At 43.5% G+C, this 17,208-nt stretch overlaps 2 long non-coding RNA genes across 3 annotated transcripts in view; one reads left to right on the top strand and one right to left on the bottom strand.

Moving 5' to 3' along the window:
- The window catches only part of LOC144580508 (uncharacterized), a 69,553-nt gene that overhangs the window by 41,230 nt on the left and 11,115 nt on the right, over window positions 1–17,208 (bottom strand). The gene's annotated exons all lie outside the window — the stretch shown is intronic.
- On the top strand, window positions 6,524–10,802 carry LOC144580509 (uncharacterized). Its single transcript, XR_013530070.1, has 2 exons — window positions 6,524–6,982; window positions 9,237–10,802. It is a non-coding gene; the product is annotated as an uncharacterized LOC144580509 (long non-coding RNA).

The raw sequence follows: 17,208 nt of genomic DNA, 5'->3' as shown, positions 1-17,208 counted from the left end.
TAAAACTATAAAAATGTAGAAAAAAGTATAGAAGACTATCTTCCCTACATGAGGATAGACAAAAATTCATTGGACAAGATATAAAAATAATAACAATAGAGAAAAATAACAGACTCCATCAACTTTTTAAAATGGCCATTAAAAGGCCTTATTAATAATATTAATAGGCAAGCCATGGTCTGGGAGAAAATATTTGCAAAACAAATCCTTGATGAACAGATGATAATCATGATATATAAGGAACTTTTACAACTCAATAATAGCAGATATAAACAACAAGCACGAATTTGAATAGACACTTAGTGAAGGAACATATGTAAATGGCATAGAATACACATATAAAAAACGTGCTCAGTGTTATTGATCTTCAGGGAAATACAAATTGTAACCACATGAGATACTTCTACACACCCACCATAATAACTAAAATTAAAAACACTGACAAACTGAACATTGGCAGACATCTGGAGCAGCCAGAAGTCCCACACATTGGTAGTGGTAGTATAAATTAGTACAGTCACTCTAGGTAGGTGTCTGAAGTAAACATATACCTTACCAATGACCAGGAAATTCTACTCCAAGGTAGTATTTACCCAAGGGAGATGAAAAGATACGTGCCCCAAAAATACATGCGCAAGAATGCTCATAGAAGTTTTAGTTACAATAGCACTAAACAGGAAACCACCCCGATGTATATCAAACAAGTGAATTACAAATGGGATACTCTGCAAGCAAAACTAATGAACTACTGATACATGCTAAATATGGATGGGTTTCAAGAACATAGGTTGGGCAAAGTAAGCCAGACATAAAAGACTACACATGTATGATTGCATTTACAGTCATGCATTGTATATTGACGTCTCGGTCAATGATGGCAGTTTCATAAGATTGTTGCATATTTTCACTATAGACTTCCTATATTTAGCTATGTTTGGATGCACAAGTACCGTTGTGTTACAACTGCCTGTAGCATTCAGTACAGTAACATGTGCTACGTGTTTGTAGCCTAGAAGCAATAGCGTATACCAGATAGCCTAGGTGTGCCTATACCATGTAGGTTTGTGTAAGTACACTCTGTGATGTTCACACAATAATAAAGTCACCTACCCACGTATTTCTCAGGGAAATTCTCCATTAAGTGATGGATGATTGTATATGAAGTTCAAAAACAGGCAAAATCGATCTATGTTGACAAAAATGAGAACATCCGTTGCCTATCGTAGGAGCGGAAGGACTGAACTGGAAAAGGGCATTAGGGAACTCCCTACTGTGATGGAAATGTTATCAGTCATGCACTTGTCAAAGCCCAACTTGTAGACTTCGGATGTGTGCACTCCAGTGTTTGATATTTTATCTCAGTATCTTTAAAATATTTGTACACACAGGCACACACACCAGAGGTGTAAGCTGCCTATATTTGCTGCTCTCTCTGTGGCTCTACTGGCCCTACCCAGTTTCCAGAGTGCATAGCATTCCCAAAGTATTTCCATATATTTCACTGAGACTTCTAGGAAATAGAGAAGGAATTGTGAGCTCCATTTCACAAATGAAGATTAGTCACAAATTGTGACTAAATCAACATGTTACAAGGCAGATATCTCTTAGAGGGTAAGAAGTAGTATTACCTCTTAAAAAATACTACTTACATACGATCACTATTACTACTGCGAATAACAATAATAGCTAAATTATTTTGAGAAACTAAAATGTATCAGGTCTTGCATTATTTTATTCCACTCGGTGTCTATGCTAGAGCTCATTCATACCAGTTTGCAAGGGTCAATAGTTACATTTTCAAAAAAAAAAGTCAGTGGGTTCTTAAATACATCCACCATTAAAAATTAAATCACATAAATTTACAATTAAATACATTACATTAAAAACAAAAGTTAGTAATTCTTAAAACCCATCACTTTCTAGTTATTTTTCTATGATCTGTGCTCCTGGAGTTGTTTATATCTTGTGTATCTTCATGGTGAAAATAGTATGTGCTGTGTGCTCCTGTGCAGCTCTAGTGACATCATGTTGTTTTAAACTGGACATAGTAGAAATATTTACACCATGGAAATCAGCAAACACTACAAAGCAGGGCTTGATTTATTGTTTTGTTGGTGATCTGGACTTTAAGAAACTGATGAGAGCTGGGAGCAGAGGTTCACACCTATGATCCCGGCACTTTGGGAGGCTGACACAGGAGAATCACTTGAGGCCAAGAGTTCAAGACCAGCCTGGGCAACATAAAAAGATCTTTGCTCTAAAAAAGTTTTAAAAATTAGCTATATGTGGCAACACATGCATGTAGTTCAGCTACTTGGAAGCTGAGGCAGGAGGATCACTTGATCTCAGGAGTTTAAGGTGGCAGTAAGCTATGATCACACCACTGCACCCCAGCTTGGGCAGCAGAGCGAGATTCTGTCTCAAAAAAAAAAAAAGGAAAAGAAACTGATGAAGAAAATGTTAATCCTACATGCTAAACTTTAAAGGATGTGGCATCTATAGTCATTATATTGTTAGTAGTGCAAAACATTCAGGAAATATTCTTCTAATATGCAAAACTCAATTCAACAAGAAGTCTCTTATGCCAATGACAAAAAATTAAACTTTCGGTAGATATTTTAGTTGTTTCACATATATCTTTCTTATTAACAAAAAATGAAAATGGCGAGGCACAGTGGCTCACGCTTGCAGTCCCAGCACTTTGGGAGGCCAAGGGGGGACAGATCACAAGGTCAAAATATAGAGACCATTCTAGCCAACATGGTGAAACCCCAACTCTACTAAAAATACAAAATTAGCTGGGTGTGGGAGCACACACCTGTAGTCCCAACTACTCAGGAATCTGAGGAGAACTGCTTTAACCCGGAAGGCAGAGGTTGCAATGAGCCAAGATCACACCATTGTACTCCAGCCTGGCGACACAGAGAGACTTGGTCTCAAAAAAAAAAAAAGCCAAAAATATCAACAAATATTAATGTCAGAACTATACTCATTTGTTAATTGCAACCATAGGTTGTCTATAAGTAGGACAGTTTGACAAAAATCAACAAAAGCATTCTTGGAGAATCAATTCACTATATGGAATTTATAATAAAAAGTACTGTATACTGGCCTGGCCTGTTGGCTCACGCCTGTAATCCTAGCACTTTGGGATGCCGAGGCAGGTGGATCACGAGGTCAAGAGATTGAGACCATCCTGGTCAACATGGTGAAACCCCGTCTCTACTAAAAATACAAAAATTAGCTGGGCATAGTGGCACATGCCTGTAGTCCCCAGCTACTCAGGAGGCTGAGGCAGGAGAATTGCTTGAACCCAGGAGGTGGAGGTTGTGGTGAGCCGAGATCCCGCCATTGCACTCCAGCCTGGATAACAAGAGCAAAACTCCAACTCAAAAAAAAAAGTACTGTATACTTTATTATTTGTAAATTCTGTGCTGCATTCCTTTATATCAGTAAGTTTTATAATTGACTTATATATATACGTACAACTTTTTTATCAAGCCTGTTGTTATACCTTTACCAGCACATTATTGATTTCATTTAGCCACAACACAGACATCTAATAACATATATTATTATTATTATTATAAATGTTTTGTGGAAAGGAAATGGAGAATCGGAAAAATGAATGAACTTGCTTAAGCTCAGAGCTGACTGTATCCAAAGCCCAAACTTTCATCCACCTTACAGTGAAAGCAGCTCTCCCAATACAACAACGCCCAGAGCCATGGCACTCCATTGCTAGGAGGCATCTTAGAACTTGTTTTAGCCAATGTCTATCCCACTCCCATTTTATAGACAGGAAAACTGAGTCTCAGAGAAGGGAGAGAGTCTCGCCCAAAGTCAATGCCTGCTTGCTAGCAGAGCCACGACATGTTCTTATTAGGAGCTTCGCCTCAGCCCTGATAGACACCTGGAGAGGATTTCAGTGGCCTCTTTCCCTCCCATTGCACTAGCCCCAACCACCCAGCAGGCCTGGCACAGAGGGGCACCCAAGAAATGTTTTCCCAACCAAGCCAGAGTGAATCTTACTGCACACACTCAGGTTAAAAAGGACTATTAAGATACTTTCTCTAAATCAAATAAAAATTTTCCCCCAAGCCTCCATCCAGTAGGCCTGGCCAGAAAATCAGTCTGAACTATCCTTGGTTCACCTAGGAGACCAGGAGGATTCCTTGGGGCTCAGCAAATGGGAAGGGGGGGGCCTGTAATTGCCCCCTTGTCATGGTGGCCCTGTCCCTTCACCAAGAACCATTCTGGGTGTAGCAGTTTCAGCGAGCCATCATTCCCAGGCCATTGGGTTGCCCAGACACCATTCCGAGGCCAGGTACGTGGATTTTTCCAGACACAAGGTCAGATGCTCACTCACATGTAAACACTGGCATAGGCACATAGAGACACACACTGAGAATCTACTTACACCAACACAGACACCCCACATCTTGACACGCCACACAGACACCACACCAGACATCCCAAACACACACCTTACAACACACACTGAAGTGCCCGGCCCCATGCACAAATGGACTTCTGTCTATACCGCGCACACACAATGACACAGGCACAGATATTTGCTGAGATTCCCACTGAAACAGATATGCACACTGGCAAAAACACGCACACACTCCTGAACCCATTCTCAGGCTGTCATTAGACATACACACTGTGACCCCCAGCCAAGAGAGTAACACACATACTGAATTCACAAGGACACACACACTCCCACACAAGCAGACCTGCCCAGACAGAAGCATGCCTGCATCAAAACAGCACACACACCCAAGGTTAGGTTCACACCTTGACACACCCAGCCTCACAAACAAATGCAGATGGTTTGCACACCCAGACACCAGCACACGCTGCACACAGTCTGAGACAGGCAGCATGGATTCTCGCACGCACGTGCACACATGCCCCACGTCTGCACCCACGGAGCCCGCAGGCGGTCCCCAGCCTGTGCTGTTCCCTGGTCCATGCTGCCACACAGTGGAGAGGCAGCATCCTCCCCGGCGCCCTCTTCCACCCTCTCCCACCCCTGCCCGGACAGTCATGTGCATGAAAAGACAAAAATATAGATGGGGTGGGGAAGGCGGGTAGCGAGGAAGGGAAGGGGCAGAAGATGAAATAATAATACTGCTGGGTTTGTTCATTTCGGTGATAATTAGCGGCGCATTCACGCCGCCTCACCGGCCGCTCCCGGCTGGTCCCGCGTGATGGATGCCTGGTGGTGCTGAATGCAAATTAGCATAATTTCATTACCGAGGGACCCGTGAAAAGGTTCAATTATAGAGCAATCTCATTAATACCAGGGCTTGTTAAACTAATAGAAAGAGACAGGCCCCGCAGCTCTGAGAGGTAGACATGTGCTCAGAATGCAATTAATGCTGAAACCCCAATACCTGGGCCACACCTCACTCCCTAGGATCTGCCCCGGTGCCTGGCACACTTGGGCTCCCTGAGGAACAAGGGTTCTGGTCTCAGCAGCCTAGATCATGTCAGAAAAGCAAAGCATCCAGCTGAGTCAGCCTTGCCAATCATCTAGTTCACGGTTACAGATGGGGAAACTGAGGCTCACAGTGGGGAAGTGGCTTGTCCAAGGTGTGTGGTATGATAGAGGGAGCAGAGCAGTAAGGGGAGACATTCTGGTGTGGGGAAAGTAATGTTCATCCTTGCTTTAGTGCCTGATTCGGTGACACACCATCTGTCAGGAGCTGCTCAACAGTGACTCGGTTTCTCCATTATAACGGGATCCCCTTGGGGACACTCAGCATTCCTTTATCTCCCCCTAAAGTTTCTCAAGGCAAATGCACCTGCCTCAGCCTTTTTACCAGCCTGACTCAGCCACTCTCACCCCCAGCTTCTTGAGATGGGGGCTCTGTCAGAGCCGGGTGAGCTGAAGCCATGGTCCATTTGGGGAAGCAGCTTCAGCACCAGCCTCTCAATCCCCACTTTCATCTGAATGCCTTCCCACAGCCAACACCCAAATCTAAGAACTAGAAAATCTGAAAGAAACAGCTCTCATTGAGGGAGGAACCTTCCTTTCCTCTCTGGACTCTTGGGAATGGGATAAAAAGGCTGGCACCTTCTGCCTTTAGCCTAAGAAGATTTCTTAGGGATGCTAAAATCACTCCCTTATTTGACTTCAGCAAAAATGGGTGGTACCTTAACCACCCTCTCCAAAGAACCCTTGGCAATGACCTCATGCCCTGGCTCTCTTTCCTGTCCTAGAACTGTGCACACACTGAGCTGGATCATATGAATTTGCTGTATTTTTTATCACCTCTGTAATATTTGATTTTTTTCTGCAATTGTAAGTAAAACAGCACAAGTCCCAAAATACCCCCAAGCTGGAGAATGACTCACACTGTATATTACTGAACACATAAAAATATGCAGTGACTCAGAAGGGCCCAGCAGAAGCAACAAACCCCACAAAAGACCCCATTGTTCATATTTATAGGTAAAGGGGAGGGAGCTAAGTGATTGCAAACTCAGAGGACTGATTCAGGCTTTGACTGCTGACACTTGTCAAAATGCCTGTCAGTCCTTGGTGTGGTTTGGTTCTTTCTCTTTCTAATGACACAACGAAGCCAGATAATTTCATAAGAAGAGCAAGCCCACTGGAGACCTTCATTTCTATTTCAAAGTGATGATGTGGAAGGAGTGGCGAGGCAACATTAGAAACTCTTGGGCCATAAGACCCCAGGAAAGCCACAGGATTTCTGACCAGACTGAAACTCCCTCTCCTTGCTGGGGGCTGTGGCAGAGCCTGGGATGGGAGACAGAACACGAGAGGAAAGACTGAGTGGAGTAATGGAACAGGAGCTCAGAGACCAAGGCCCAGCGTCCTATGACACTCGTGACTGGCTGGTCCCTGCAGGCATGCGATTGACCATCAGGAGAGGGGGCTTGAAGAGCTGCCAGGAGACCAAGGACACGGAGACCCTCATCTTTCCAACAAGAGCTTTGAAAGCTCCAGGTAATGCTTCTAGCATTGTATGACCAAGAAACAAAGGGGCATGTCTAGTCCCCCAAGTTAGAAAAGTAACATTAGAAGCACCAAAAATTAATAATGGGAGAATGTGGGGGAGTGGAGGGGCTATGAGTGGGAGCAAAATTCTCATCCATCATCTTGGAAAGTCAATAGATAATGTCCGAAACTGATGAATCAGGAAATAGTGGCAGACACGCATTATTTAAAGATATGGGGCACTGGTGTGGAGACAAGCCTGGAAGTTAATGTAGAGGCCTCTGGGGAGCATGCATGGGTGGGGAAGGGTGGGGAAAGGGGCTGGCCATTGTTTAATATTTTATTAAAGAGCTTTTGTTTATGCTCCTGACTGTGCCTCCAATTCACCCATCCCCATCACCCTGGTTTTACTGACTCCCTGAAAACTCGGATAAGAGGACATGCCTGTGTGTGTGCCTATGTGTATGTGTGTACACATTTGCACCTCTGCCATGCATCCCATAAATCACCACTGGTGGGGGAGAGTGATGCAGCCTCCATTCCATCTGGGCCTCAGATTTTCTTATCTGCCTAATGAGAAGCTCGAATGAGGGCCCTTTCCTCTGACAGCCTGAGGTTTTGTGTTAACAGAGTTTCAAGTCAAAAGACCCAGATTCTAATTCTGCTTCTGCCACTTCCCAGCTGTATGTTCTTTAACAAATCACTTGACCTCTCGGTGTCTATTTTCTTCTCTCTAAAATGAGCAGGCTGATGGGAGCTGTGCACATCTGTGGGGTTGCTGCAGCCACATCCTTGGTTTTCAGCCTCCCTGGACTCACATGGCACACCTCTGCCTCCCATTCCACCACCTCCATCCTCCCACTCTGTCTTCCTTTCCCTTATCTCCTCTCCTATTCTTGGTGACCACTGGCAAGAAGTAGACTAAAAGCTCAAACCACAGTGAAGGATCAGGAGATGAAAAAGAACAAGATTAGAAAGGGAGATGGGCAGATGGATGGTAGAAGAAGGGGCACCAAATGTGGCTCTGAGTTAGAATTCTTTGGGCTGACAGCAACAAAACCCATTACAAACTGGCTCCAGCAAAAAGGAGAGCAAGAGAGAGAATGCACTGATTGATTGGCTCATGTAACTGGGAGCCCAACACCATCTTCAGGCATGGATGGATACAGAGGTTCAAGCAGTGTCCTCAAGAACCCACCTCTCTTTCCACATCTCAGATCTCCTCTGCCTCAGATCAGCTCTGACACAGGCAGGCTGGCTCCCAATGACAGGAAGGATGGTCCTTCAGCTGCTTGATTGCAGAAGATTCTCTCTCTCCCAACATACCTAGCAGTCTCCCCAGAAGGAACTCCAATTGGTCCTCCTCAAATCACATGTTCAGTTCTAGACCAATCCCTGTTTCTAGGCAGGCAGGTCTCCTGATTGGCTTACAAGAGTCACATGATCTGTCCTGGGGAAAAGGAGGCGTTACCCTTGGTTGGCAGCCCCCACGGAGATGGGAAGAGGGGTTCCCAAGGGAGGCGAGGGGGATAAGGGACAAATACCTAAAGGCCAAGTCTAGTGCCAAGATTTTCAATTTGGAAATGAGATCTGGGGAAGGAAGGCAAAGCCTGCATATGCTGGACTGACAGTGGGACAAGCAGCAGCCCCTGGGGATGCGGGTTCGAGTTTGAGGGTGAGGTGGAGCTAGTCTGCAGGAAAAGAACACAGTGCCAGGGGAGCAGAGGCCCCAAGTGCACCTCACAGTTCAGAGGTCAGAACTATGCCCCAGCCAGCTCCCGGGTTCCCAGCTCCTGGCTCAGATGTCCCAGAGGAAGGCCAGTGGAGCTCTGTTGGCTAGGTCAGCATGGAGGACCCTGGTCCCGCTGTCCCCAGCACCTGTCGCCCAACTTGATGAGGGAGATGAGCTCAGTGTCTGCTCGGCACTTTAGTCGCATGATCTCATTTGATCCTTGTTCCAACTCAGTCTAATTCCTATTTTGCAGATAAGGAAATTGAGGCTCAGAGATGTTTTAAAAGATGTTAAATAACCTGCCACGGATCTCACAAGAAGTGCTGAATCCATCAAACTGAAGACCCTATGCTCTAAACCACTAAGCTTTACTGTATATTTTTAAAATTATGTTTATATTTACCTGCCCATAAATATTTTTGTAGTTCTTACCAGGGGGCAGGAACTCTCCAAAGCACTTCACATGCATCAAGCCTTTTCATTCTCACATATTCCCATGAGGTTAATACTTTTGTTACCCCCATTTTACAGATAAGGAAACTGAGGCACAGAGAAATCAAGCGTCTTGCTCAAGCTCATATAGCTAGTAAGTGGCAGAGCTCTGGCACCCAGGCGTGTGGATTCAGAGCCTGAACTTTTGCCAGCGCCTGACTGTGCTCCTCGGAGGGTGCCTCCGATAGCCCTCCGAGTTAAGTGCTAGCCCTGCAAGTGCTGTGAGCTTTGCTGAATGGCTTCCATCTGGCACAGAAGGTTATACAGGGGATTCAGCGCACTAACTGCCCCAAAGCCCTGAAGTCAGCTTTCCTGAAAAGGCCCGGGACCAAGATTCTCCGTGCCTCCATCTCTTCATCATTGGAAGGGGCTCCAACTTGGGCCAGAGACACATTGCTGCACGTGGGAGGAGAGAATGAGAACCGCACAGCAAAACAGAGACATAGAGGCAAAGAGAGGCATGACAAGAGGAGAGACAGCCCTGCAGAACCTGGGGGATGCAGGCAGCCCTGCCACTATTGCCAGAGCACAATGAGGCAAGTCTCCCAGCTGGGCAGGAAAGAGAGGCAGCCAGAGGCTTCGGCAGTCCAGCTTACTGTGCATTCCCACTGACCCCCTGCCCAGCTGGCCTTCAGCACATTTTGTGAAGACCTTAGGGGGTCCACAGAGCTTTCTTCCCTCCAGGACAGAATAGAAAGGGGAGTGGAGAGGGCATTGCTTAAGATAAAGATATGGCCTCATACCAGACATGAACCCAACTTCAGCTGCTGTCCCTGACCCCAAGACTGCCCTTCCAGAACAGAAATGCCCTTCTTGCCATCGGCCCTGCTCCCACACCTGCTCTAGCTCCCAGATGCCCCAGCAGAAAGTCTGCACATCCCAGCTGACATGCTCGGCCTCCACTGCTTCTCCTCAATATACCACTTCCTCTACACTCAGCCAGTGTGCCCACACTGCCCCTATCCACCCTTTAATTCTGTCCATGCCCTACACACGGTACACCCTTCCCACTACCATGCCCCAAGTCTGATCCATCCTCCAAAGCCTGGCTCCAGTGTGGGCCTGCCCAGGCTTGCCCAGCACTCTTATCCCTGCATGCTTCCTCTCCCTCAGGTTCCCCTGCCTGGCTTCCCCCAGCTCTGCTTCTTCAGCAGTCTGCTCCTTTACACCCAGCCATCTGCCAAGCCCACTAGGGCTCCCTTCTGTGCTTCAGTTCCCACATCTGCATATGTGAATAAGGAGAGTATTTACATCACAAGGTGGCAGTGAGGGTTACAATTAGAGAACTCAGGTAAAACACTTGGAACAGAGCCTGGGACTTGGTAAGAACTCAGTAAATGGTGTGTTATTTTCGTTAGTGCTATCTAGGAGGATATGGCAAGCTGTATTTTCCAAAATATTTTCAGTCCCATGTGCTCGTGAAGAGATTATCACATCCCATCAAGAATTGGAAAGGCCCAATGTGTGACTTATGCCTGTAATCCCAGCACTTAGGCACGAGGATTGCTTGAGCCCAGGAGTTCGAGACCAGCCTGAGCAACATGGGGAGATCCCATCTCTACTATATATATAAAATATAAAAAAGGAAAAAGAATTGGAGGAGTTACAGTCTATTTCTGTTTTTTTAAAATTCACTAAAAAAGAAGTGACGCTATGTGACTTCTAAGGCTAGGACATGGATACAGCTTCTCTCTCTCTCTCCTCTCCCCCTCCCCCCACCTCAACCTGGCTTTCTCTCCTTCTTCTTACCATTGGAATCCAGGCTCCACATTGTAAGGAAGGCCAGTCACATGGACAGACCATATGCCAAGTTCCAGCTGGCTGCCCCAGCCAAGGTTTCGGCCAACAACCAAGATTAACCACAGCCACATGTATGAATAAGCCTTCAAATGAGTCCAGCACCCAGCAGAATAATGCCCCCTCCCATCTCATAAAGATCTCCACACCCTAATTCCTGGAACCTGGGAATCTGCTATACCACATGGCAAGCAGAACTGGCAGACGGAATTTAGGGTGTGGGCCTTGATATGGGGAGGGCAGCCTGGATTACACAGGTGGGCCCGATCTAAGCACATGAGGTTTTATAAAGGCAAAAAAACCTTTCCCCAGCTTCCAGGTAGCTGGCAAACAGAATTGGAGTGGCAGAGAGATTTAATCAGGAAGGGCAGAAGAGACTTAAAAGAAAGAGAGGCTCAACCTGCCATGGCTAGCTTTGAAAATGGAGGAATGGGGCTCCAAGCCAAGGGATGCAGGCTGCCTCTTTATTGGAGTACCACCAGCAAGAAAACAGACCAGCAATTGCAAGGAAATTGATTTTCCCAAAGGCCTGAATGAGCCAGAAAATGGACTCTCCCCTTCTGTGCCCTGAGTTCAGCCTTTCGAGACTCTAAGCAGAGACCCACTCGAGCCCACAGGACATCCAATCCATAAAATTGTAAGATAATGAACTGGGGTGGTTTTAAGTCTCCGTGTTTGTGGTAATTTGTCACAGCAGCAGTTGAAAATATAGCAGCCATCAAGGTTTACTTCTGAGGCCCTCGACATCAGGGAACAGAGAAAAGCTCTCTCCCCACTCCTGACCTGCAGAGGAGGTGAAGAAATGGCTGTTTTCTGCCACCAGTTTAGGTATAACGCAGGCCTAGTAGCTGAATCAGGGCTTCCAACTCTTTTGCCAGAAGGAACTGCTGTGTCCTCTGAAATCACCAAACCACAGTTTCTTCATCCATAATATAAGAATAGGAACCATTAAAGAGACAACTTATATGTGCTGCTATGAAAAGGCACCAGGCTGGATTTTTTCTTTTTCTTTTTTTTGAGATGGAATCTTGCTCTGTCACCAGGCTGGAGTGCAGTGGCGCAATCTTGGCTCACCGCCACCTCCACCTCCCGGTTACAAGTGATTCTTCTGCCTCAGCCTCCTGAGTACCTGGGTCTACAGGCGTGCACCACTACACCCAGATATTTTTTGTATTTTTAGTAGAGACGGGGTCTCACCATGTTGGCCAGGATGGTCTCGATCTTCTGACCTTATGATCTGCCTACCTTGGCCTTCTAAAGTGCTGGGATTACAGGCATGAGCCACGGCACCCAGCCCAGTATGGACTTTCTAAGAGAAGAGTTGATGACCAACTTACATCATACAATTCCATTTTGTGAAATAAAAACCCTTTGTTGCCACAATGAAATATGACTTTATACCCATTAGGATAGCTACTATCAAAAAAAAGTAGAAAATAACAAGGATTGGAGAAATTAGAACATTTGCACCTTGCCAGTGACAAAGAGAAATGGTTTGGCTACTATGGAATATGGTACATAGGTTCCAAAGATGTTAAACACAGAATTATGTGGATTTATTCATTCCACCTCTGGGCATATACCCAAAAGAACTGAAAGCAGGAATTCAGACAGATATCTGTACACCCATGTTCACAGCAGCATTATTCACAGTAGCCAAAAGGTGGAAACAACTCAAATGCCATTGATGAATGAGTGGATTTTTTAAAATGTGGTATATCCAGACAATCGAATATTATTCAGCCTAATAAAGGAATAAGGTTCTGACACATGCAATAACATGGATGAATATCGAAGGCATTAGGCCAAGTTAAATAAGCCAGACACAAAAGGCCAAATGTTGTGTGATTCCACTTACAAGAGATACTGAGCGTCATCAAATTCATAGCTACAGAAAGTGGATGGTTGTTGCCAGGGTCTTGGAGAGAGGGCTGTGGGGAGTTATTATTGAATGGGAACAGAGTCTGAGTTGAACAAGATGAACAAGTTCTGGAGAAGGATGACATTAATGGTAAAAATGGTAACTCGTATATTATGTCTATTCTCCCACACTGTTTTTTAAGACCACTATGTGCACATATTGTTTGTACCTGCATTGCAGAAAGTCGAAAAGGATGCCTTCAACATTACTCAAGATAGTCACTACAAGGGGTGGGGGATGGAATGGAAGGCAGGAATTCCACTTTCTAATTTATATACCTACGTGCTCTCTAACCATCTTACAAGCATTACATTTGCAATAATCATATAGCCAATGTGTATTTTTCAATGGTGACTGCAACACTCACCTCAAAGAGAAAATGTGAGGATTAATATTCTCACTGTAAGAAAAGCACTCACCCAGGCCTGGAGTGGAGTTCTCACACGGAAAATATAAAAATCCCTTCCCTTCCTTTTTTCTGTCCTGAGAATGTGCACACTGTACAGAACAGCCCACCAGAGGGCTGAGACTGAAGCTGTCCATCTCACTGTCTGCATCCCAGCCCAAGCCTGGCAATCCCATCTGATCATGACCCTAGAACTCCTCAGCATCCCTGCAATTTAGCAGGAGTGTTTATTCCTGAGTATGGGGGAGGAAAACATGATTCTTTCTAGGTGATCACATTATTAGGGACAACAATTGCTGCCTTCTGGATCATTACCAAAAACCCAGAAAAGCTCTGAAAAGATCATTTCACTCATCCCTCTGTCCTCTTGCCCTGACGCCCTCATCCACAAACAAACAGAATTCCTTTACTCTTCACTTTGAATATGCCATAGTACTTTTCACTTCCTAGAAGTCTTTCACAAAGTATAGTCCAAGTCTCTTATGCTGCTGCCAAAAGAAAGTCTTTGCCTTTATAAACTAGTAGCCACTACCCAGCACAAAGGAAACTTACAGATTTTTCCCATTAGAACTGTAGAGCCTGTTCCATGCACACCACCCAAGGAACATAGCAAATATCTTCAGTTCAGCAGTGTATTAGTTAGGGCTCTACAGAGAAAGAAACAAGCAAGAAAGAAGAAAGAAAGAAGGAAAGAAAGAAAGAAAGGAAGAAAGAAAGAAAGAAAAAAGAAAGAAAGAAAGAAAGAAAGAAAGAAAGAAAGAAAGAAAGGAGTGTGTGTGTGTGTGTGTGTGTGTGTGTGTGTGTAGATAAAGTAATTTATTATAAAGAATTGTCTCATACAATTATGGAGACTGGTAAATCCAAATCTGAAGTGCAGGCTGGCAGGTGCAGCCAACAGTGCAGATGAAGCCCTTAGGCAATCTGCTGGACAATTCCTCCTTACTTGGCAGAGGATCAGCCTTTACTTCCATTCAAGTCTTCAGCTGATTGGATGAGGCCCATCTACATTTATAGAGGGCAGTTGGCTGTACTCAGTCTACCAATTTAAATGTTAATCTCATCAAGAAACACCTTCACAGAAGTAGCCACAATAATGTTTGACCGAATATCTGGGTATCCTGTAGCCCAGTCAAGTTGACACATAGAGTTAATCATCACAGGTTGGTAGAGTATGGGCTGCCAGCTAGCCAAGGCAATGATATTGATCAAGCTGGCAATATGGCACATGGAGTGCTCCTAACACCAGCCCTGCCTCTGGGACCATAAAATCAGGAGCTGGACATAACATGGGGTAGATGTCAATCTGGGGTTGGCAGGATCCCCATTCTAGGCAGAGCTTTCATCCCTTGTAAGCTCAGCCCTTTCTGCTGAGTCCACACCAACCACCCTTTAAGTTTCTGTCCCCATCAACAGCCTGGTTTTCTTCTGTCAGATCCTGTTTCTTAGGCTGTGCAGACCCCCATCTTCCTATTTAACTAAACACCCAGTGATTATGAGTATGGGTTCTACAGTGAAGGAGTGAGGATTCAAAAGGCAGCTCTGCCACTTATGGCTTTGCAATCTTGAGAATGTTCCTTAACCTCTCTGTACCTTGGTTTTCCTATTTATAAATTGAAAATAAGTAATAATGGCATCCACCTCATAGAGTGTTATGAGAAATCAATAAAATAACACATATATTGCGCTTATCTAAGGAACCTCATTAATAGTAAAGCATGAATATTTACTGAGTGAATCATCATTATCATTAAATTGGCCCTTACACACCAAAGTCGATCACTATGATTTTACATAACAAACCCAGCAGTATACTACTCCATTGGTCTTTTCAAAAACTCCAAGAATAAATATGGGTGATTTTCTTAGAAAAACCCCAAAGCTGAGAAGAAAAATAATTTTTCTATCATCAAAAAAATTATAATATAAAAATTAAAACTTTTATACAGTATCAGTATATCAATTTAGACCATGGAAGAGTCAAAAAACTTGTGCAACACTAAGAAAAAAGGTTAATATTTATAATATATTAATAAACTGTTACAAATACAGAAATTTTTTTAATTTTAAATTGAGATAAGGACATGAATTAGCAAATCACAGGAAAGCAAATTCAAAAGATCAAAAACATAGGAAAAGATGTTGAAATTCAGGGCTATACAAATTGAAATAACAGTGAAATATCATTTTTCATCTGGCAGCCTGCCAAAAATATTAAGTAACATCTACTGCCAAGGAGACACAGGAAAATGAATACTCTTGTTCAAATCCAGGGTAATTGGGAAGTATTTTGGAATGCATTCCAGCAACAGCCATTATAATGCAAAAATACATATATCCTTTGACTTGAAACTCTCTCTCCTGGAAATGTATCTTATAAAAATAAAAACCGTGGTACCTGGGAATAGATATGCGCTTGTCACACGGTTGTTCACCAGATTAAGAGATGCCTATCAAAGGGCAAATGGATGAATAATATTCGTGTTACACAGACACTGAAAAGAATGTGTGAGAGCTATGCCTAACAGAAGGGAATTTCCTCAATATGCTGATGAGTAAGAAAAGCAAAAAGCAGAAAAGTCTGTACAAAATGATCCATTTTTGTAAAAGAAACAACCACCTAAAAACTCCAAATTCATAAAGATATGTAAATATTTGTGTGTGTGAAATAAAAATTATGAACAACATAAATGCAAAAAATAATGTCTGCTATTTTTAATATATATTTACATATATAAAAGTATAAAAATGGGCTGTCTAGAAGGATAACCACCAAAATGGTAAGAATCATGGTATCTAGAGAATTGAAGCAGGAGAGTAGTTAAATGACCTTTAGCTGTATTCATAATACCTTATTTTCTTGAAGAAAAAAATACCGAAAGCAAATTCAACAAATGTTAATGGCTGAATGGCGCAAGTAGGGATGTTTGTTACATTATTCTCTGAAATAACAATAAGCTGAGATAAAGCTAACTACACATTTGTTGTATAGTGAGATATCATCAAAGCGTTTGTTCTCGGGGCAGTCCATGGATCTATCATGTACAGTGTCCCCATCTGTACCATGGGCATACATGACTACATTCACAAATTGCTGAAAGGGTCAAATGAGAGAATACATGTAAAAAGACCCAATAGTCAGTCAGTGCCAGCCAATCCTGCCTCCCCAGACACAGGTGGATGTTTGCACAGATGCTTTGGTGCCCTTCCCAGTGGGAGCAGCTGGTAATTTGGCCCAGGCCATTGTAGCACATGGGAACCCAGATGGTTGATCTGAACTCTGGGGGAAATTCTAGGAAGGTTACAGGCAGATGGAACACCACAAGAAAAAAAGATACAGACCAATATCTCTTACAAATACACATGTAAAAAGCTCCAACAAAAATATTAGCAAACCAAATACAGCAACATGTAAGAAAAATTATATATCATGATCAAATGGGATTTATTCAGGAATACTAAGTTGATTTTCAGTATGTGAAAATCAGTTAACATAGTATATCATATAATAGAATAAAAAACAAAAATTACAAGATACTCTCAAATAACAAAGAAAATCCATTTAACAAAATCCAATGTTCTTTCATGATAAAAACACTCAAGAGACTAGGAATGGAAGGAAACTCCCTCAAGCTGTTACAGAGCATCTACCCAAAAATCCACAGCTAATGTCATACTTAATGGTGAAAGACAGCATGCTTTCCCCTAAGACTGGGAACCAGACAAGGTTCTGTTTTCAACATTGTACTGGAGTTTTTAGTCAGGGCAATTAGATATGAAAGAAATAGAAAACATTCAGAATGGAAATGAAAAATAAAGCTATCTCTATGCACAGAAGACATGATCTTGTACAAAGAAAATCCTAAGGAATTCACTAAAAAGCTACTAAC

This window comes from Callithrix jacchus, chromosome 20 (assembly GCF_049354715.1).
Source record: "Callithrix jacchus isolate 240 chromosome 20, calJac240_pri, whole genome shotgun sequence".
Lineage (NCBI taxonomy): Eukaryota > Metazoa > Chordata > Mammalia > Primates > Cebidae > Callithrix > Callithrix jacchus.
Note: the sequence above shows the minus strand (reverse complement) of the source record. Positions and strands in the feature narration are given on the sequence as shown.